This window comes from Coregonus clupeaformis, unplaced genomic scaffold (genome assembly GCF_020615455.1).
Source record: "Coregonus clupeaformis isolate EN_2021a unplaced genomic scaffold, ASM2061545v1 scaf0181, whole genome shotgun sequence".
Classification (NCBI taxonomy): domain Eukaryota; kingdom Metazoa; phylum Chordata; class Actinopteri; order Salmoniformes; family Salmonidae; genus Coregonus; species Coregonus clupeaformis.
Genome location: NW_025533636.1, coordinates 490,001 through 513,948, shown reverse-complemented (window position 1 = coordinate 513,948; position 23,948 = coordinate 490,001). Strand labels below are relative to the sequence as shown.

The following is a 23,948-nucleotide window of genomic DNA, read 5'->3' as shown; positions in this document are numbered from 1 at the left end:
ACACCCAACATGTCTGTCACCCTGGCCCTGTCACACCCAACATGTCTGTCACCCTGGCCCTGTCACACCCAACATCTCTGTCACCCTGGCCCTGTCACACCCAACATGTCTGTCACCCTGGCCCTGTCACACCCAACATGTCTGTCACCCTGGCCCTGTCACACCCAACATCTCTGTCACCCTGGCCCTGTCACACCAACATCTCTGTCACCCTGGCCCTGTCACACCCAACATGTCTGTCACCCTGGCCCTGTCACACCAACATGTCTGTCACCCTGGCCCTGTCACACCAACATCTCTGTCACCCTGGCCCTGTCACACCCAACATGTCTGTCACCCTGGCCCTGTCACACCAACATGTCTGTCACCCTGGCCCTGTCACACCCAACATGTCTGTCACCCTGACCCTGTCACACCCAACATGTCAGTCACCCTGGCCCTGTCACACCCAACATGTCAGTCACCCTGGCCCTGTCACACCCAACATGTCTGTCACCCTGGCCCTGTCACACCCAACATCTCTGTCACCCTGGCCCTGTCACACCCAACATGTCAGTCACCCTGGCCCTGTCACACCCAACATCTCTGTCACCCTGGCCCTGTCACACCCAACATGTCTGTCACCCTGGCCCTGTCACACCCAACATCTCTGTCACCCTGGCCCTGTCACACCCAACATGTCAGTCACCCTGGCCCTGTCACACCCAACATCTCTGTCACCCTGGCCCTGTCACACACGACATGTCTGTCACCCTGGCCCTGTCACACCCAACATGTCTGTCACCCTGGCCCTGTCACACACGACATGTCAGTCACCCTGGCCCTGTCACACCAACATGTCTGTCACCCTGGCCCTGTCACACCCAACATGTCTGTCACCCTGGCCCTGTCACACCCAACATCTCTGTCACCCTGGCCCTGTCACACCAACATGTCTGTCACCCTGGCCCTGTCACACCCAACATCTCTGTCACCCTGGCCCTGTCACACCAACATGTCAGTCACCCTGGCCCTGTCACACCAACATCTCTGTCACCCTGGCCCTGTCACACCCAACATCTCTGTCACCCTGGCCCTGTCACACCCAACATCTCTGTCACCCTGGCCCTGTCACACCAACATGTCAGTCACCCTGGCCCTGTCACACCCAACATCTCTGTCACCCTGGCCCTGTCACACCAACATGTCAGTCACCCTGGCCCTGTCACACCAACATCTCTGTCACCCTGGCCCTGTCACACCCAACATCTCTGTCACCCTGGCCCTGTCACACACGACATGTTAGTCACCCCGGGGTTCTGGGGCTGGAGCAAGGGGCTGATGCAGGGGCCCTCTCCATTGGCAGGCAATGTGTTGTAGTAGTTAGACTTGTGGTATTACAAAGCTCAAAGGGCCTCTCTCTCTTCAGCCTAATACTGCTGTTGTAGTTATAGTGACTGGTGTTGTGGTGCTTCTCAAAGGGTCTCTCTCTCTCTCACACACACACACACACACACACACACACACACACACACACACACACACACACCTGGTGTTGAGTAACATAGATGTCAGGTCTGTAATAGTAGTGACTGGTGTTGTGGTGCTTCCCAAAGCCTCCGTTTCCCTGCTGGTGCTGTAGATCTCCTCTGGATCAGGATGATGAACTCTGGATGTAGAGATCAGGATGATGATTAACTCTGGATGTAATGATGATGAGGATGAACTCTGGATGTAATGATCATGATGATTATGACATAATATGTTGTGAGGAGGAAGTGAAAAGTTCCCTTATTTTCCCATCTTCCTTCTATATCTCACTAGTATCCATTCCTATTGAAGCATCATTCCTTCCTATTTCGCAACAAAGCCTCCTTCACTCATGCTGCCAAACATGCCCTCGTAAAACTGACTATCCTACCGATCCTTGACTTCGGCGATGTCATTTACAAAATAGCCTCCAACACTCTACTCAGCAAATTGGATGTAGTCTATCACAGTGCCATCCGTTTTGTCTCCAAAGCCCCATACACTACCCACCACTGTGACCTGTACGCTCTTGTTGGCTGGTCCTCACTACATGTTCAGTCGTCAAACCCACTGGCTCCAGGCCATTTATAAATCACTGCTAGGCAAATCCCGCCTTATCTTAGCTCATTGGTCACCATAGCAGCACCCACCCGTAGTCTGCGCTCCAGCAGGTATATCTCACTGGTCATCCCCAAAGCCAACACCTCCTTTGGCCCCCATTCCTTCCAGTTCTCTGCTGCCAATGACTGGAACGAATTGCAAAAATCTCTGAAGCTGGAGACTCTTATCTCCCCTCACTATCTTTAAGCATCAGTTGTCAGAGCACCTTACCGATCACTGCACCTGTACACAGCCCATCTGAAATTAGCCCACCCAACTACCTCATCCCCATATTGTTATTTATTTTGCTCTTTTGCACCCCAGTATCTCTATTTGCACATAATCTCTTGCACATCTATCATTCCAGTGTTAATACTATTGTAATTATTTTGCACTATGGCCTATTTATTGCCTTACCTTCATAACTTGCTACATTTGCACACACTGTATATATATTTTCTGTTGTATTTTTGACTTTGTTTTTTTACCCCATATGTAACTCTGTGTTGTTTTTATCGCAATGCTTTGCTTTATCTTGGCCAGGTCGCAGTTGTAAATGAGAACTTGTTCTCAACTGGCTTACCTGGTTAAATAAAGGTGAAATAAAAAAAAATAAAAAAAAGCATAATTCCTTCCTATTGAAGCATTCCTTCCCATTGAATCAACCATTCCTATCCAAGCGTCATTCCTATTGAATCATCCCTTTCTCTTCAACTGCAGGAGATATATATATATATATATACATACTGAACAAAAATATAAACGCAACATGTAAAGTATTAGTCCCATGTTAATGAGCTGAAATAAAATATCCCAGAAATTGTCCGTATGTATAAAAAGCTGATTTCTCAAAACATAATGCACATATTTGTTAACATCCCTGTTAGTGAGCATTTCTCCTTTGCCAAGATAATCCAGCCACCTGACAGGTGTGGCATATCAATAAGCTGATTGAACAGCATGATCATTACACAGGTGCACCTTGTGCTGGGGACAATAAAAGGCCACTCTAAAATGTGCAGTTTTGTCACACAACACAATGCCACAGATGTCTCATGTTTTGAGGAAGCGTGCAATTGGCATGCTGACTGCAGGATTGTCTACCAGAGCTGTTGCCACAGAATTGAATGTTCATTTCTCTACCATAAGCCGCCTCCAACGTTGTTTTAGAGAATTTGGCAGTACGTCCAATCGGCCTCACAACTGCATACCACCCGTAACCACGCCACTGCAGGACCTCCACATCCGGCTTCTTCACCTGCGGGATTGTCTGAGGGGGGAGGGGGGGATAAAGCCCTTTTGTTGGGAAAAACGCATTCTGATTGGCTGGACCTGGCTCCCCAGTGGGTGGACCTGACTCCCAAGTTGTTCAGCGCACACCCAGACGTGTGTGTGTGTGTGTGTGTCCTGAACATCCACCTTGACCTTGTTTTCAGGCCCTGTTGCAGCTGTCAGCTCTTTCCTCTGTAGGACAGATACAAGCCCTGACTAATTATTCCTCTGTAGGACAGATACAAGCCCTGACTAATTATTCCTCTGTAGGACAGATACAAGCCCTGACTAATTATTCCTCTGTAGGACAGATACAAGCCCTGGCTAATTATTCCTCTGTAGGACAGATACAAGCCCTGGCTAATTATTCCTCTGTAGGACAGATACAAGCCCTGACTAAGTATTCCTCTGTAGGACAGATACAAGCCCTGCCTAATTATTTATCTGTAGGACAGATACAAGCCCTGACTAAGTATTCCTCTGTAGGACAGATACAAGCCCTGCCTAATTATTTATCTGTAGGACAGATACAAGCCCTGACTAATGGAGTTCCACATGTATTTATAACCACCAGCTCAATAACACTAAGACGTCTTCAGTAAAAACCTCAGACGGCGGTAAAGTTGTAGAGTTAGAGTGTGTGTGTGTGTGTGTGTGTGTGTGTGTGTGTGCTCTCATCTTCATTAAAGACTGAGTGAAAAGCTTCTTGATCATGGAGTATGTCTAATACCTGTCTGTTTCTCTCTTTCCAGGAAACGGAGATCGCTGTCGACTGCAACCATGTAAGTATTCCCCCCTTCCTCTTTCATTCCTCTCTCCCTCTCTCTCTCCTTCCTCGCTCCCCCCCCCTGTTCCCCTCGACGCTTTGAAGTCTGTCACAGCTCTGCCAAGTCACACGTACAGGATGAGCGGTGACAGCATCGTCACATAGCAGGAGAAAATCTCACCTTCACAGGTGACAGCATCGTCACATAGCAGGAGAAAATCTCACCTTCACAGGTGACAGCATCGTCACATAGCAGGAGAAAATCTCACTTTCACAGGTGACAGCATCGTCACATAGCAGGAGAAAATCTCACCTTCACAGGTGACAGCATCGTCACATAGCAGGAGAAAATCTTACCTTCACAGGTGACAGCATCGTCACATAGCAGGAGAAAATCTCACCTTCACAGGTGACAGCCGTAGTGATGGTGCCAGGTTTCCTCCAGACGTGACGCTTGGCATTCAGGCTAAAGAGTTCACTCTTGGTTTCATCAGACCAGAGAATCTTGTTTCTCATGGTCTGAGAGTCCTTTAGGTGCCTTTTGGCAAACTCCAAGCGGGCTGTCATGTGCCTTTTTACTGAGGAGTAGCTTCCGTCTGGTCACTCTACCATAAAGGCCTGATTGGTGGAGTGCTGTAGAGATGGTTGTCCTTCTGGAAGGTTCTCCCATCTCCACAGAGGAACTCTGGCGCTCTGTCAGAGTGACCATCGGGTTCTTGGTCACCTCCCTGACCAAGGCCCTTCTCCCCCGATTGCTCAGTTTCTCCGGGCGGCCAGCTCTAGGAAGTGTCTTGGTGGTTCCATTTAAGAATGATGGAATCCACTGTGTTCTTGGGGACCTTCAACGCTGCAGAAATGTTTTGGTACCCTTCCCCAGATCTGTGCAAAAAATTCTAAAACTGTTTTCACTTTGTCATTATGGGGTATTGTGTGTAGATTGATGAACATTTTTTTATTTAATCCATTTTAGAATAAGGCTGTAACGTAACAAAATGTAGAAAAAGGGAAGGGGTCTGAATACTTATCGAATGCACTGTAGTTATGCACATCCTTTAACAGTGTGTGGGTCTGCCATTTGAGATAAGGGGTTGATCTTCTCCCCAGAGGGCTTGGTCACATGGATCAGCTCTCTGTCTGCCTGGATAATAGAAGGCTAGTGATTCAACTCCTCAAGCTGCTAACTCTCTCTCCCTATCAACCCCTCTCTTCTTCTCTCTCTCTCTCTGTCTGTGTTTCTCTCTGTCTGTCTTCCCACCACGGTACTCCACATTTGGTAATAATGAGGTGATTACAGTGTTAGTGGGGTTGAGACGGCATCTGTGCTCACTTCAGTTCTCAGCCTCGTGATGCCACTGATCTGGTGACAGGGCAGGCCGCTGCAGTAAGCTGAATTCACTGTCATGTTCGTGGATCCGTTCCTGGACAATCCTAGCCTTGTGGAATGAATGGGGTATTATCCTGTTGAAAATGGATACGCTGCTGCCATTACATTTACGTCATTTAGCAAACGCTCTTATCCAGAGCGACTTACAGTTAGTGAATACCTTTTTATTTTATTTTATTTATTTTTATATATATTTATTTTTATACTGGCCCCCGTGGGAATCAAACCCACAACCCTGGCGTTGCAAACGCCATGCTCTATCAACTGAGCTACATCCCTGCCGGCCATTCCCTCCCCTACCCTGGACGACGCTGGGCCAATTGTGCGCCGCCCATGAGTCTCCCGGTCGCGGCCGGCTGCGACAGAGCCTGGATTCGAACCAGGATCTCTAGTGGCACAGTTAGCACTGCGATGCAGCGCCTTAGACCACTGCGCCACTCAGGAGTGACGGGATGCACCTGATTTGGCAACGATGTTTAGATATCTTGTGGCATTCAAACGTTGCTCCACTTTTATCAAGTGGCCCAATGTGTGCCATGAAAACACACCATCACACCAACGCCACCAGCCTGCAGTGTTGACAGGTGGCATGATGGATGCACGCCATTGTGGTTCCCTCCATACCCTAGTCCCCCCATCAGCGTGAAACAGCAGGAACCGGGATTCATCAGAGCAGGCAATGTTTTTCCAATTTTCCAGTGTCCAGTGTTTTCATTACATAGCCCACTGCAACCGCAGTTTCTAGTTTTTTTGTGGAAAGAAGTGTAACTCTGTAAGGTTGTCGGCGACACCATTCGTGTCAAGGTACGACGAGTTGTGCTTTATTTTATGGGTCTTTGGGCACCAGTGTTGTACTGGACTGTCAGTCGACTAACTGCAGCCCGTCTGCTGCTCTGGAAAATTAGTGTCAGAATCCTTTGTCCTCTTTCATCAATGACCTGTTTTCTACCGCTGGCCTGCTGTTGGCTGGATGTCCTTTGGGTGGTGGACCGTTCTTGATACACACAGGAAACTGTTGAGCGTGAAAAACCCAGCAGCGTTGCAGTTCTTGACTCAAACCAGTGCGCCTGGCACCTACTACCATACCCTGTTCAACGACACTTAAACCTTTTGTCTTGCCCATTCACCCTCTGAACGGCACACATACACAATTCATGTCTCAATTGTCTCAAGGCTTTAAAAAAAAAAAAAAGGCTTAAAAATCCTTCTTTAACCTGTGTCCTCCCCTTCATTTACTCTGATTTTGAAGTGGATTTAACAAGTGACATCAATAAGGGATCATAGCTTTCACCTGGATTCACCTGGCCAGTCTTCTATACCATGGAAATAGCAGGTGTTCCTAATGTTTTGTACACTTAGTGGCTCTTATCTAATCTATATTGACACTGATGTAGAGACAGACAGTGTCAATATACAGTTGAAGTCAGAAGTTTACATAGTTAGGTGGAGTCATTAAAACTTGTTTTTCAACCACGCCACACATTTCTTGTTAACAAACTATAGTTTTGGCAAGTCGGTTAGGACATCTACTTTGTGCATGACACAAGTGATTTTTCCAACAATTGTTTACAGACAGATTATATCACTTATAATTCACTGTATCACAATTCCAGTCTTGTTCTTAATGGGTGCATGCTTATTAGTAACTGGAATAAGCAATTTCATAAATGTGTCAAGTGCAGCGTCTGGTTGCTCTTCATTACACACCAAAAATAAACACATTTCTTTACATTTTCAACATAGGAATCACTACAAAACGTATTGTATGACCTCTTATGCACTATATTAGGCCCAGCCTTTGGAACTTTGGTTTTCCTAGATATGGCTACTATATTGTGATCACTACATCCAATGGATTTGGATACTGCTTTAAAGCACATTTCTGCAGCGTTAGTAAAGATATGATCAATACTCTGCAGCGTTAGTAAAGATATGATCAATACATGTTGATGATTTCATTCCTGTGCTGTTTGTAGCTACCCTGGTAGGTTGACTGATAACCTGAACCAGGCACTGGTTATGGAATGGGCTTTAGGTGAGGCAGATGAACCTGTAGCCATATTACTTCAACAGTATTTAACAGGAGATCCTCTCTAAGCTTTACAGGAATGTGGTTCTGAATATAAACAGCAACACCTCCACCTTTCTGTATTTTCTGTAGATCTTATAACCATGTATTGCTACCACTGTATCATCAAAGGTATTATCTAAGGCACATGATTACTGCATCCAATAGCTGTAGGATCAGCAGAGGCATTCAGGGCAGTTAGAGGGACATCAATTAGGTTACTTACATTGTGTTTTCCAACGCCCCTGGGATAATGTACATTTGCTGAAGCATTATGACAACTCAGCGCCACAATGGTAGGGATTAACTGAGCTGGGCTTGGGTCATTGATAAGTCATTGTCGCAACGCAGCCTTATAATGCTGCGAAAGGATCCAGGAAACCAAATGATTTGGGTGGATCCCATCCTCATAAAATGAGCTCTGTTTCCAGAAGGTATCACATTTTCAATAAATGTTACACCCACAGAGCTGCAATAGTCTCGTAGCCAGTTATGGAGGGCTAAAAGTCTGCTGAACTGTTCAATGCCACGATTTAGGGAGGGCAGAGGGCCAGATATTATGGGGCGTTTGGGGCAGAGGGCCAGATATTATGGGGCGTTTGTTGGTGTCAAGTAGTGACCCAATCAGTTCTTTAAAATCCATCTTCAGCTGTTCTGAGCTGCCCTTCATAATGTCATTGAATCCCACATGAACTATGAAAGACTGCATTTCCTGATGCAGGTTTAAAATGTTTGGGAGCAGTTTATTCAATATTGACACTCTTTCTACCATTGTTGCTCTTCAATATTGACACTTTCTACTACAGAGGCAACATAGACTAAAGCTCCTCCCAATACCACTGTAGAATGCCGCAGCCCGTCTGGTGTTCAACCTTCCCAAGTTCTCTCACGTCACCCCGCTCCTCCGCACACTCCACTGGCTTCCAGTTGAAGCTCGCATCTGTTACAAGACCATGGTGCTTGCCTATGGAACTGTGAGGGGAACGGCACCTCCGTACCTTCAGGCTCTGATCAGTCCCTACACCCAAACGAGGGCATTGCATTCATCCACCTCTGGCCTGCTGGCTCCCCTACCTCTGCTGAAGCATAGTTCCCGCTCAGCCCAGTCAAAACTGTTCGCTGCTCTGGCACCCCAATGGTGGAACAAGCTCCCTCACGACGCCAGGACAGCGGAGTCACTCAGCACCTTCCGGAGACATTTGAAACCCCACCTCTTTAAGGAATACCTGGGATAGGATAAAGTAATCCTTCTACCCCCCCACAAAAAAAATAATAATTGTAAAGTGGTTATCCCACTGGCTATAGGGTGAATGCACCAATTTGTAAGTCGCTCTGGATAAGAGCGTCTGCTAAATGACGTAAATGTAAATGTAGACTAGAGCTCCTCCCAATACCGCTGTAGACTAGAGCTCCTCCCAACACCACTAAACCACAAACTCCTTAACAGGTGTTTTAGCTGCTTTAACAAGGGGAGGAACTAAGGAGTATAGAGGGATGAGAGACTATGGAGGATGAGGGACAGGAGACGTAGGGGGGATGAGGGGAAAGGAGACGTAGGAGGGAGGAGACGTAGGAGGGATGAGGGGAAAGGAGACGTAGGAGGGAGGAGACGTAGGAGGGATGAGGGGAAAGGAGACGTAGGAGGAAAGGAGACGTAGGAGGGATGAGGGGAAAGGAGACGTAGGAGGGAGGAGACGTAGGAGGGATGAGGGGACAGGAGACGTAGGAGGGATGAGGGGAAAGGAGACGTAGGAGGGATGAGGGGACGTAGGAGGGATGAGGGGAAAGGAGACGTAGGGAGGGAGGAGACGTAGGAGGGATGAGGGGAAAGGAGACGTAGGGAGGGAGGAGGGGAAAGGAGACGTAGGGGGGATGAGGGGAAAGGAGACGTAGGAGGGATGAGGGGAAAAGGAGACGTAGGAGGGATGAGGGGAAAGGAGACGTAGGAGGGAGGAGGGGACGTAGGAGGGATGAGGGGACGTAGGAGGGATGAGGGGAAAGGAGACGTAGGAGGGAAAGGAGACGTAGGAGGGAAAGGAGATGTAGGAGGGATGAGGGGAAAGGAGATGTAGGAGGGATGAGGGGAAAGGAGATGTAGGAGGAAAGGAGACGTATGAGGTAGGAGGGATGAGGAGAAAGGAGACGTAGGAGGGATGAGGGGAAAGGAGACGTAGGAGGAAAGGAGACGTAGTGAGGTAGGAGGGATGAGGGGAAAGGAGACGTAGGAGGGATGAGGGGAAAGGAGACGTAGGAGGGAGGAGGGGAAAGGAGACGTAGGAGGGATGAGGGGAAAGGAGACGTAGGAGGAAAGGAGACGTATGAGGTAGGAGGGATGAGGAGAAAGGAGACGTAGGAGGGATGAGGGGAAAGGAGATGTAGGAGGGATGAGGGGAAAGGAGATGTAGGAGGAAAGGAGACGTATGAGGTAGGAGGGATGAGGAGAAAGGAGACGTAGGAGGGATGAGGGGACGTAGGAGGGATGAGGGGAAAGGAGACGTAGGAGGGAAAGGAGACGTAGGAGGGATGAGGGGAAAGGAGATGTAGGAGGGATGAGGGGAAAGGAGACGTAGGAGGGATGAGGGGACGTAGGAGGGATGAGGGGAAAGGAGACGTAGGAGGGAAAGGAGATGTAGGAGGGATGAGGGGAAAGGAGATGTAGGAGGGATGAGGGGAAAGGAGATGTAGGAGGAAAGGAGACGTATGAGGTAGGAGGGATGAGGAGAAAGGAGACGTAGGAGGGATGAGGGGAAAGGAGACGTAGGAGGAAAGGAGACGTATGAGGTAGGAGGGATGAGGGGAAAGGAGACGTAGGAGGGAGGAGGGGAAAGGAGACGTAGGAGGGATGAGGGGAAAGGAGATGTAGGAGGAAAGGAGACGTATGAGGTAGGAGGGATGAGGAGAAAGGAGACGTAGGAGGGATGAGGGGAAAGGAGACGTAGGAGGGATGAGGGGAAAGGAGACGTAGAAGGGATGAGGGGAAAGGAGACGTAGGAGGGATGAGGGGAAAGGAGACGTAGGAGGGATGAGGGGAAAGGAGACGTAGGAGGGATGAGGGGAAAGGAGACGTAGGAGGGATGAGGGGAAAGGAGACGTAGGAGGGAAAGGAGACGTAGGGAGGGATGAGGGGAAAGGAGACGTAGGGAGGGAAAGGAGACGTAGGAGGGATGAGGGGAAAGGAGATGTAGGAGGGATGAGGGGAAAGGAGACGTAGGAGGGAAAGGAGATGTAGGAGGGATGAGGGGAAAGGAGATGTAGGAGGGATGAGGGGAAAGGAGATGTAGGAGGAAAGGAGACGTATGAGGTAGGAGGGATGAGGAGAAAGGAGACGTGAGGAGGGATGAGGGGAAAGGAGACGTAGGAGGGATGAGGGGAAAGGAGACGTAGGAGGGATGAGGGGAAAGGGAGACGTAGGAGGGATGAGGGGAAAGGAGACGTAGGAGGGATGAGGGGAAAGGAGACGTAGAAGGGATGAGGGGAAAGGAGACGTAGGAGGGATGAGGGGAAAGGAGACGTAGGAGGGATGAGGGGAAAGGAGACGTAGGAGGGATGAGGGGAAAGGAGACTTAGGAGGGATGAGGGGAAAGGAGACGTAGGAGGGATGAGGGGAAAGGAGACGTAGGAGGATGAGGGGAAAGGAGACGTAGGAGGGGATGAGGGGAAAGGAGATGTAGGAGGGGATGAGGGGAAAGGAGATGTAGGAGGGATGAGGGGAAAGGAGACGTAGGAGGAAAGGAGACGTATGAGGTAGGAGGGATGAGGAGAAAGGAGACGTAGGAGGGATGAGGGGAAAGGAGACGTAGGAGGGATGAGGGGAAAGGAGACGTAGGAGGGATGAGGGGAAAGGAGACGTAGGAGGGATGAGGGGAAAAGGAGACGTAGGAGGGATGAGGGGAAAGGAGATGTAGGAGGAAAGGAGACGTATGAGGTAGGAGGGATGAGGAGAAAGGAGACGTGAGGGATGAGGGGAAAGGAGACGTAGGAGGGATGAGGGGAAAGGAGACGTAGGGAGGGATGAGGGGAAAGGAGACGTAGGAGGGATGAGGGGAAAGGAGACGTAGGAGGGATGAGGGGAAAGGAGACGTAGGAGGGATGAGGGGAAAGGAGACGTAGGGAGGGATGAGGGGAAAGGAGACGTAGGAGGGATGAGGGGAAAGGAGACGTAGAAGGGATGAGGGGAAAGGAGACGTAGGAGGGGAAAGGAGACGTAGGAGGGATGAGGGTAAAGGAGACGTAGGAGGGGATGAGGGGAAAGGAGAGGTAGGAGGGATGAGGGGAAAGGAGACGTAGGAGGGGAAAGGAGACGGATGAGGGGAAAGGAGACATAGGAGGGATGAGGGGAAAGGAGATGTAGGAGGGATGAGGGGAAAGGAGACGTAGGAGGGATGAGGGGAAAGGAGACGTAGGAGGGATGAGGGGAAAGGAGACGTAGGAGGGAGGAGGGGAAAGGAGACGTAGGAGGGGAAAGGAGACGGATGAGGGGAAAGGAGACGTAGGAGGGAGGAGGGGAAAGGAGACGTAGGAGGGAGGAGGGGGAAGGGAGACGTAGGGAGGGATGAGGGGAAAGGAGACGTAGGGGAGGGAGGAGGGGGAGGAGACGTGAGGAGGGAGGAGGGGGGAGGAGACGTAGGAGGGATGAGGGGAAAGGAGACGTAGGAGGGATGAGGGGGAAAGGAGACGTAGGAGGGATGAGGGGAAAGGAGACGTAGGAGGGATGAGGGGAAAGGAGACGTAGGAGGGGAAAGGAGACGTAGGAGGGGAAAGGAGACGTAGGGAGGGGAAAGGAGACGTAGGAGGGGAAAGGAGACGTAGGAGGGATGAGGGAAAAGGAGACGTAGGAGGGGAAAGGAGACGTAGGAGGGGAAAGGAGACGTAGGAGGGGAAAGGAGACGTAGGAGGGGAAAGGAGACGTAGGAGGGATGAGGGGAAAGGAGACGTAGGAGGGATGAGGGGAAAGGAGACGTAGGAGGGATGAGGGGAAAGGAGACGTAGGAGGGATGAGGGGAAAGGAGACGTAGGAGGGATGAGGAGAAAGGAGACGTAGGAGGGAGGAGGGGAAAGGAGACGTAGGAGGGAGGAGGGGAAAGGAGATATAGGAGGGAAAGGAGACGTAGGAGGGATGAGGGGAAAGGAGACGTAGAAGGGAAAGGAGACGTAGGAGGGAGGAGGGGAAAGGAGACGTAGGAGGGATGAGGGAATGGAAGTTAAAGAGTGGTTGACTCATCATGTTCACCTTCCAAGAGATGCTTCCCTGTCATCAGATGTATTACAGTAAGCATGCGGTGCGTACCGATAGGATGCATGGGGTGAGAGTAGCTCCGTTTTGGACTGACAGAACTGGGGCTGGATGTAGAAGCCAGACAACAAAGTTTAAATGGGTTATAGGTTGATAGCTTTTGGGAAAGAGCACAGTTAGAAAGATATGTAAGTCGCTTTGGATAAGAGCGTCTGCTAAATGATGTAAATGATATGGCATGTTGAAGCAAACCGGATGGACATCATGAAAATGATCGGCGAGGTTGAGGGTAGAGGAAGTTCAGGAGTAAAAACAAACAAAATATAATTATTGTAAAATTAGCTGTGTCCATAAAATGTTTTGACAGGGGTCGCATTTTATATTTAGTTGTGTTTTTATGCTTCAACAGAGTGATCAGTGACGTGCAACTATAGTTTTCCTTAACAGAAAATACATTAGTGCATCACATTCGGCAGAAAATAGCTTCATTTTCATCTGATGACAACAGAAGTGCAACACTATTTGCCTGGCAGCCACTCCAGAAAATGAGCGTACAATGAAAAAGCAAGGTCCTTTTTTTTTCTTTCTAAAATGATGCATGGACATATACTATTTCTAATGTTTATCATAGAAGGAATGTAGCCAGCTACATTTCCTAATGTTTTGCGTAAAGTTAATCTCGCATTTTACCAGAGAAAAGTAGGCTGGTTACACCGAGAAAAGTACCAGAGAAAAGTATCTACACATCAGTCAGAGCTGTCTGCTGAATAGGGGGGATTCTCATGGGGGGGAATTCTCATGGGGGGATTCTAATGGGGGGGATTCTAATGGGGGGATTCTCATGGGGGGATTCTCATGGGGGGATTCTCATGGGGGGGATTCTCATGGGGGGGATTCTCATGGGGGGGATTTTCATGGGGGGGATTCTCATGGGATGCCAGTTTGTGAATTCTCATCTAAGTGGAGGAGTGAAACTGAAGCCCAACATTTGTCTGACGCTGAGCAGAAATGCTGTTTACAAACCCCAGCAAGAGATTTCTTATGTGTTTTTATCTTTTTTGTTGTTGTGAAAAAAACGCTAAATTCTGCGTTTAACGTGACCTGTGAGTTCAACTTGCTAGTTATCGACGTGGCCGAATTAATAAAGGGTGACGGGGCATCATATTTTGTTTAGCTTTTCGGCACCTGCCACCCCTCTCCCTTCCCTGTCACCTTGGCCACCCCTCTCCCTTCCCTGTCACCTTGGCCACCCTCTCCCTTCCCTGTCACCTTGGCCACCCCTCTCCCTTCCCTGTCACCTTGGCCACCCCTCTCCTTCCCTGTCACCTTGGCCACCCTCTCCCCTTCCCTGTCACCTTGGCCACCCCTCTCCCTTCCCTGTCACCTTGGCCACCCCTCTCCCTTCCCTGTCACCTTGGCCACCCCTCTCCCTTCCCTGTCACCTTGGCCACCCCTCTCCCTTCCCTGTCACCTTGGCCACCCCTCTCCCTTCCCTGTCACCTTGGCCACCCCTCTCCCTTCCCTGTCACCTTGGCCACCCCTCTCCCTTCCCTGTCACCTTGGCCACCCCTCTCCCTTCCCTGTCACCTTGGCCACCCCTCTCCCTTCCTGTCACCTTGGCCACCCCCTCTCCCTTCCCTGTCACCTTGGCCACCCCTCTCCCTTCCCTGTCACCTTGGCCACCCCTCTCCCTTCCCTGTCACCTTGGCCACCCCTCTCCCTTCCCTGTCACCTTGGCCACCCCTCTCCCTTCCCTGTCACCTTGGCCACCCCTCTCCCTTCCCTGTCACCTTGGCCACCCCTCTCCCTTCCCTGTCACCTTGGCCACCCCTCTCCCTTCCCTGTCACCTTGGCCACCCCTCTCCCTGTCACCTTGGCCACCCCTCTCCCTTCCCTGTCACCTTGGCCACCCCTCTCCCTTCCCTGTCACCTTGGCCACCCCTCTCCCTTCCCTGTCACCTTGGCCACCCCTCCCTTCCCTGTCACCTTGGCCACCCCTCTCCCTTCCCTGTCACCTTGGCCACCCCTCTCCCTTCCCTGTCACCTTGGCCACCCCTCTCCCTTCCCTGTCACCTTGGCCACCCCTCTCCCTTCCCTGTCACCTTGGCCACCCCTCTCCCTTCCCTGTCACCTTGGCCACCCCTCTCCTTCCCTGTCACCTTGGCCACCCCTCTCCCTTCCCTGTCACCTTGGCCACCCCTCTCCCTTCCCTGTCACCTTGGCCACCCCTCTCCCTTCCCTGTCACCTTGGCCACCCCTCTCCCTTCCCTGTCACCTTGGCCACCCCTCTCCCTTCCCTGTCACCTTGGCCACCCCTCTCCCTTCCCTGTCACCTTGGCCACCCCTCTCCCTTCCCTGTCACCTTGGCCACCCCTCTCCCTTCCCTGTCACCTTGGCCACCCCTCTCCCTTCCCTGTCACCTTGGCCACCCCTCTCCCTTCCCTGTCACCTTGGCCACCCCTCTCCCTTCCCTGTCACCTTGGCCACCCCTCTCCCTTCCCTGTCACCTTGGCCACCCCTCTCCCTTCCCTGTCACCTTGGCCACCCCTCTCCCTTCCCTGTCACCTTGGCCACCCCTCTCCCTTCCCTGGCCACCCCTCTCCCTTCCCTGTCACCTTGGCCACCCCTCTCCCTTCCCTGTCACCTTGGCCACCCCCTCTCCCTTCCCTGTCACCTTGGCCACCCCTCTCCCTTCCCTGTCACCTTGGCCACCCCTCCCCCTTCCCTGTCACCTTGGCCACCCCTCTCCCTTCCCTGTCACCTTGGCCACCCCTCTCCCTTCCCTGTCACCTTGGCCACCCCTCTCCCTTCCTCTTCCCTTGGCCACCCCTCTCCCTTCCCTGTCACCTTGGCCACCCCTCTCCCTTTCCCTGTCACCTTGGCCACCCCTCTCCCCTTCCCTGTCACCTTGGCCACCCCCTCTCCCTTCCTCCTTGGCCACCCCTCTCCCTTCCCTGTCACCTTGGCCACCCCTCTCCCTTCCCTGTCACCTTGGCCACCCCTCTCCCTTCCCCTGTCACCTTGGCCACCCCTCTCCCTTCCCTGGCCACCCCCTCTCCCTTCCCTGTCACCTTGGCCACCCCTCTCCCTTCCCTGTCACCTTGGCCACCCCTCTCCCTGTCACCTTGGCCACCCCTCTCCCTTCCCTGTCACCTTGGCCACCCCTCTCCCTTCCCTGTCACCTTGGCCACCCCCTCTCCCTTCCCTGTCACCTTGGCCACCCCTCTCCCTTCCCTGTCACCTTGGCCACCCCTCTCCCTTCCCTGTCACCTTGGCCACCCCTCTCCCTTCCCTGTCACCTTGGCCACCCCTCTCCCTTCCCTGTCACCTTGGCCACCCCTCTCCCTTCCCTGTCACCTTGGCCACCCCCTCTCCCTTCCCTGTCACCTTGGCCACCCCTCTCCCTTCCCTGTCACCTTGGCCACCCCTCTCCCTTCCCTGTCACCTTGGCCACCCCTCTCCCTTCCCTGTCACCTTGGCCACCCCTCTCCCTTCCTGTCACCTTGGCCACCCCTCTCCCTTCCCTGTCACCTTGGCCACCCCTCTCCCTTCCCTGTCACCTTGGCCACCCCTCTCCCTTCCCTGTCACCTTGGCCACCCCTCTCCCTTCCCTGTCACCTTGGCCACCTCCTCCCTTCCCTGTCACCTTGGCCACCCCTCTCCCTTCCCTGTCACCTTGGCCACCCCTCTCCCTTCCCTGTCACCTTGGCCACCCCTCTCCCTTCACCTTGGCCACCCCTCCCTTCCCTGTCACCTTGGCCACCCCTCTCCCTTCCCTGTCACCTTGGCCACCCCTCTCCCTTCCCTGTCACCTTGGCCACCCCTCTCCCTTCCCTGTCACCTTGGCCACCCCTCTCCCTTCCCTGTCACCTTGGCCACCCCTCTCCCTTCCCTGTCACCTTGGCCACCCCTCTCCCTTCCCTGTCACCTTGGCCACCCCTCTCCCTTCCCTGTCACCTTGGCCACCCCTCTCCTCCCTGTCCCCTTGGCCACCCCTCTCCCTTCCCTGTCACCTTGGCCACCCCTCTCCCTTCCCTGTCACCTTGGCCACCCCTCTCCCTTCCCTGTCACCTTGTTAGATGCCCGAGCTCCTGTTTACATGTCTGTGAGCTGAGATCTGTTATGGAATCTTGTCAGGAAACTCTCCTCTCCTCCAGCCCAGGTTAGACTGCCAGAGCTGAGATCTGCTCATAAGACACTGGTTTATGTGTTTCTGGATTCTGTGTTGTTTTAGGGAGAGAATGAGAGGGATTGAGCATCCTTTAATGGAGCGGGGAAGGGTGTAAATATACTGTAGCTATGGACAGGCTCTGTTCTGGTACCATATCTGTCTACAGGGCTGTCTTTACCCTACCGACAGGCTCTGTTCTGGTACCATATCTGTCTACTGGGCTGTCTTTACCCTACGGACAGGCTCTGTTCTGGTACCATATCTGTCTACTGGGCTGTCTTTACCCTACCGACAGGCTCTGTTCTGGTACCATATCTGTCTACAGGGCTGTCTTTACCCTATGGACAGGCTCTGTTCTGGTACCATATCTGTCTACTGGGCTGTCTTTACCCTATGGACAGGCTCTGTTCTTGGTACCATATCTGTCTACTGGGGCTGTCTTTACCCTATGGACAGGCTCTGTTCTGGTACCATATCTGTCACTTGGCAAGTTCCCCACTCCTATGGACAGGCTCTGTTCTGGTACCATATCTGTCTACTGGGCTGTCTTTACCCTATGGACAGGCTCTGTTCTGGTACCATATCTGTCTACAGGGCTGTCTTTACCCTACCGACAGGCTCTGTTCTGGTACCATATCTGTCTACAGGGCTGTCTTTACCCTACCGACAGGCTCTGTTCTGGTACCATATCTGTCTACTGGGCTGTCTTTACCCCTACGGACAGGCTCTGTTCTGGTACCATATCTGTCTACTGGGCTGTCTTTACCCTACCGACAGGCTCTGTTCTGGTACCATATCTGTCTACAGGGCTGTCTTTACCCTACGGACAGGCTCTGTTCTGGTACCATATCTGTCTACTGGGCTGTCTTTACCCTATGGACAGGCTCTGTTCTGGTACCATATCTGTCTACTGGGCTGTCTTTACCCTATGGACAGGCTCTGTTCTGGTACCATATCTGTCTACTGGGCTGTCTTTACCCTATGGACAGGCTCTGTTCTGGTACCATATCTGTCTACTGGGCTGTCTTTACCCTATGGACAGGCTCTGTTCTGGTACCATATCTGTCTACTGGGCTGTCTTTACCCTATGGACAGGCTCTGTTCTGGTACCATATCTGTCTACAGGGCTGTCTTTACCCTACGGACAGGCTCTGTTCTGGTACCATATCTGTCTACTGATCTTTACCCTATGGACAGGCTCTGTTCTGGTACCATATCTGTCTACTGGGCTGTCTTTACCCTACCGACAGGCTCTGTTCTGGTACCATATCTGTCTACTGATCTTTACCCTACGGACAGGCTCTGTTCTGGTACCATATCTGTCTACTGGGCTGTCTTACCCCTACCGACAGGCTCTGTTCTGGTACCATATCTGTCTACAGGGCTGTCTTTACCCTATGGACAGGCTCTGTTCTGGTACCATATCTGTCTACTGGGCTGTCTTTACCCTATGGACAGGCTCTGTTCTGGTACCATATCTGTCTACAGGGCTGTCTTTACCCTACCGACAGGCTCTGTTCTGGTACCATATCTGTCTACAGGGCTGTCTTTACCCTACCGACAGGCTCTGTTCTGGTACCATATCTGTCTACTGGGCTGTCTTTACCCTACGGACAGGCTCTGTTCTGGTACCATATCTGTCTACTGGGCTGTCTTTACCCTATGGACAGGCTCTGTTCTGGTACCATATCTGTCTACAGGGCTGTCTTTACCCTATGGACAGGCTCTGTTCTGGTACCATATCTGTCTACTGGGCTGTCTTTACCCTACCGACAGGCTCTGTTCTGGTACCATATCTGTCTACAGGGCTGTCTTTACCCTACCAACAGGCTCTGTTCTGGTACCATATCTGTCTACTGGGCTGTCTTTACCCTATGGACAGGCTCTGTTCTGGTACCATATCTGTCTACAGGGCTGTCTTTATCCTACCGACAGGCTCTGTTCTGGTACCATATCTGTCTACTGGGCTGTCTTTACCCTATGGACAGGCTCTGTTCTGGTACCATATCTGTCTACAGGGCTGTCTTTACCCTATGGACAGGCTCTGTTCTGGTACCATATCTGTCTACAGGGCTGTCTTTACCCTATGGACAGGCTCTGTTCTGGTACCATATCTGTCTACTGGGCTGTCTACCCTACCAACAGGCTCTGTTCTGGTACCATATCTGTCTACTGGGCTGTCTTTACCCTATGGACAGGCTCTGTTCTGGTACCATATCTGTCTACAGGGCTGTCTTTACCCTATGGACAGGCTCTGTTCTGGTACCATATCTGTCTACAGGGCTGTCTTTACCCTACCGACAGGCTCTGTTCTGTACCATATCTGTCTACAGGGCTGTCTTTACCCTATGGACAGGCTCTGTTCTGGTACCATATCTGTCTACAGGGCTGTCTTTACCCTATGGACAGGCTCTGTTCTGGTACCATATCTGTCTACAGGGCTGTCTTTACCCTATGGACAGGCTCTGTTCTGGTACCATATCTGTCTACTGGGCTGTCTTTACCCTATGGACAGGCTCTGTTCTGGTACCATATCTGTCTACAGGGCTGTCTTTACCCCTATGGACAGGCTCTGTTCTGGTACCATATCTGTCTACAGGGCTGTCTTTACCCTACGGACAGGCTCTGTTCTGGTACCATATCTGTCTACAGGGCTGTCTTTACCCTATGGACAGGCTCTGTTCTGGTACCATATCTGTCTACAGGGCTGTCTTTACCCTATGGACAGGCTCTGTTCTGGTACCATATCTGTCTACAGGGCTGTCTTTACCCTATGGACAGGCTCTGTTCTGGTACCATATCTGTCTACAGGGCTGTCTTTACCCTACGGACAGGCTCTGTTCTGGTACCATATCTGTCTACAGGGCTGTCTTTACCCTATGGACAGGCTCTGTTCTGGTACCATATCTGTCTACAGGGCTGTCTTTACCCTATGGACAGGCTCTGTTCTGGTACCATATCTGTCTACTGGGCTGTCTTTACCCTATGGACAGGCTCTGTTCTGGTACCATATCTGTCTACTGGGCTGTCTTTACCCTACCGACAGGCTCTGTTCTGGTACCATATCTGTCTACTGGGCTGTCTTTACCCTATGGACAGGCTCTGTTCTGGTACCATATCTGTCTACTGGGCTGTCTTTACCCTACCGACAGGCTCTGTTCTGGTACCATATCTGTCTACTGGGCTGTCTTTACCCTATGGACAGGCTCTGTTCTGGTACCATATCTGTCTACTGGGCTGTCTTTACCCTATGGACAGGCTCTGTTCTGGTACCATATCTGTCTACTGGGCTGTCTTTACCCTATGGACAGGCTCTGTTCTGGTACCATATCTGTCTACTGGGCTGTCTTTACCCTATGGACAGGCTCTGTTCTGGTACCATATCTGTCTACTGGGCTGTCTTTACCCTATGGACAGGCTCTGTTCTGGTACCATATCTGTCTACAGGGCTGTCTTTACCCTATGGACAGGCTCTGTTCTGGTACCATATCTGTCTACTGATCTTTACCCTATGGACAGGCTCTGTTCTGGTACCATATCTGTCTACTGATCTTTACCCTATGGACAGGCTCTGTTCTGGTACCATATCTGTCTACTGGGCTGTCTTTACCCTATGGACAGGCTCTGTTCTGGTACCATATCTGTCTACAGGGCTGTCTTTACCCTATGGACAGGCTCTGTTCTGGTACCATATCTGTCTACAGGGCTGTCTTTACCCTATGGACAGGCTCTGTTCTGGTACCATATCTGTCTACTGGGCTGTCTTTACCCTATGGACAGGCTCTGTTCTGGTACCATATCTGTCTACTGGGCTGTCTTTACCCTATGGACAGGCTCTGTTCTGGTACCATATCTGTCTACAGGGCTGTCTTTACCCTATGGACAGGCTCTGTTCTGGTACCATATCTGTCTACTGATCTTTACCCTATGGACAGGCTCTGTTCTGGTACCATATCTGTCTACTGATCTTTACCCTACCCTGCTGTCCTGTCAACAGTCAAACCTCATTAAGACAATATCCTCCCTCCCTCCCTCCCTCCCTCCCTCCCTCCCTCCCTCCCTCCAACCCCTTCCTCCCTCCCTCCCCCCTCCCTTCCATCCTCCCCCTCCATCCCTCCCCCCTCCCTCCCTCCCCTCCCTCCCTCCCTCCCTCAACCCCTCCCTCCCCTCCCTCCCTCCCTCCCCTCCCTCCAACCCCTCCCTCCCTCCCTCCCTTCCATCCTCCCCCCTCCCTCCCTCCCTCCCCCTCCTTCCATCCTCCCCCTATCCTCCCCCTCCATCCCTCCCTCCCCCCCTCCCTCCCTCCCTCCAACCCCTCCCTCCAACCCCTCCCTCCTCTCCCTCCCTCCCTCCTCCTCCCTCCCTCCCTCCAACCCCTCCCCTATCCTATTATTTTTGTCTCATGTTTTCTCTCCTCCCTCCCCTCCCTCCCTCCCCTCCCTCCAACCCCTCCCTCCCCACTCCCTCCCTCCCTCCCTCCCCCCTCCCTCACCCTCCCTCCCTCCCTCCCTCCCTCCCTCCCTCCCTCCCTCCCTCCTCCCTCCCTCCTCCCTCCAACCCCTCCCTCCTCTCCCTCCCTCCCTGTCCTATTATTTTTGTCTCATGTTTTCTCTCCTCCCTCCCTCCCCTCCTCCCTCCAACCCCTCCCTCCCTCCAACCCCTCCCCCCAACCCCTCCCTCCCTCCAACCCCTCCCCTCCTCTCCCTCCAACCATTCCCTCCCCCAACCCCTCCCCCCTCCAACCCCTCCCTCCTCTCCCCTCCCTCCCTGTCCTATTATTTTTGTCTCATGTTTTCTCTCATCCCTCCCTCCCTCCCTCCCTCCCCTCCTCCCTCCCTCCCTCTCCATCCCTCCCTCCCCCTCCTCCCTCCCTCCCTCCATCCCTCCCTCCCTCCCCCTCCCCTCCCCCTCCCTCCCTCCCTCCTCCCTCCCCCCCCTCCCTCCCTCCCTCCCTCCCTCCCTCCCTCCATCCCTCCCTCCCTCCCTCCCTCCCTCCCTCCCCCTCCCCTCTTCCTCCCCTCCCTCCAACCCCTCCCTCCCTCCCTCCATCCCTCCCTCCCCTCCCTCCCTCCCCTCCCCTCCCTCCCTCCCTCCCTGTCCTATTATTTTTGTCTCATGGTTTTTCTCCTCCTTCCCTCCAGTTGCTATGGAACTACAAGCTGAACCTGACAACGGATCCCAAGTTTGAGTCTGTGGCCATGGAGATCTGCAAGAGTACTATCACTGAGGTTAATCTGACACACACCCCCCCCCACACACACACCACACACCCACACACACCACACCACACCACACACACACACCACACCCCCCCACACCACACTACCCCACACACCAAATGAGAGCACTTTGTAGAGAATAGGATGCCATTTGGTGCAGAGACAGAGAGGGTCCCTCACAATGAGTCTGGATGGATGGATGGACGGACTGGCTGACTGATAGTGAACACAACCCAGACTGTTTAGACTGATTGTTACAGTACTGTCCCCCCACTACAGTACTGTCCCCCCACTACAGTACTGTCCCCCCCACTACAGTACTGTCCCCCCACTACAGTACTGTCCCCCCCCCCACTACAGTACTGACCCCCCACTACAGTACTGTCCCCCCACTACAGTACTGCTTCCCACTACAGTACTGTCCCCCCCACTACAGTACTGTCCCCCACTACAGTACTGTCCCCCCACTACAGTACTGTCCCCCCACTACAGTACTGTCCCCCCACTACAGTACTGTCCCCCCACTACAGTACTGTCCCCCCCACTACAGTACTGTCCCCCCACTACAGTACTGTCCCCCCACTATCCCCACAGCTACCCCCACTACAGTACTGTCCCCCCACTACAGTACTGCTCCCCCCACTACAGTACTGTCCCCCCCACTACAGTACTGTCCCCCCCCACTACAGTACTGTCCCCCCACTACAGTACTGTCCCCCCACTACAGTACTGTCCCCCCCACTACAGTACTGTCCCCCCACTACAGTACTGTCCCCCCCCACTACAGTACTGTCCCCCCACTACAGTACTGTCCCCCCACTACAGTACTGTCCCCCCCACTACAGTACTGCCCCCCCCACTACAGTACTGTCCCCCCCACTACAGTACTGTCCCCCCCACTACAGTACTGTCCCCCCACTACAGTACTGTCCCCCCCACTACAGTACTGTCCCCCCCACTACAGTACTGTCCCCCCACTACAGTACTGTCCCCCCCCACTACAGTACTGTCCCCCCACTACAGTACTGTCCCCCCACTACAGTACTGTCCCCCCACTACAGTACTGTCCCCCCACTACAGTACTGTCCCCCCCTACAGTACTGTCCCACACTACAGTACTGTCCCCCCACTACAGTACTGTCCCCCCCACTACAGTACTGTCCCCCCCCACTACAGTACTGTCCCCCCACTACAGTACTGTCCCCCCACTACAGTACTGTCCCCCCACTACAGTACTGTCCCCCCACTACAGTACTGTCCCCCCACTACAGTACTGCTCCCCCACTACAGTACTGTCCCCCCCACTACAGTACTGTCCCCCCACTACAGTACTGTCCCCCCACTACAGTACTGACCCCCCCACTACAGTACTGTCCCCCCCACTACAGTACTGTCCCCCCCACTACAGTACTGTCCCCCCCCACTACAGTACTGTCCCCCCCACTACAGTACTGTCCCCCACTACAGTACTGTCCCCCCCACTACACTACTGTCCCCCCACTACAGTACTGTCCCCCCACTACAGTACTGTCCCCCCCACTACAGTACTGTCCCCCCACTACAGTACTGTCCCCCCCACTACAGTACTGTCCCCCCCCACTATCCCCACAGCTACCCCCACTACAGTACTGTGAATTTATTATTTTTTCTAATCCTTCAATCCCCCCACTATTAAAGAGACTGTTACTGCCAGGGGCCTTCAATCCCCCCCACTATTAAAGAGACT

General features: G+C 52.6%; 1 pseudogene; it reads left to right on the top strand.

The window, feature by feature from the left end:
• LOC121556882 overlaps positions 1–23,948 on the top strand; it is a 152,513-nt pseudogene that overhangs the window by 14,143 nt on the left and 114,422 nt on the right.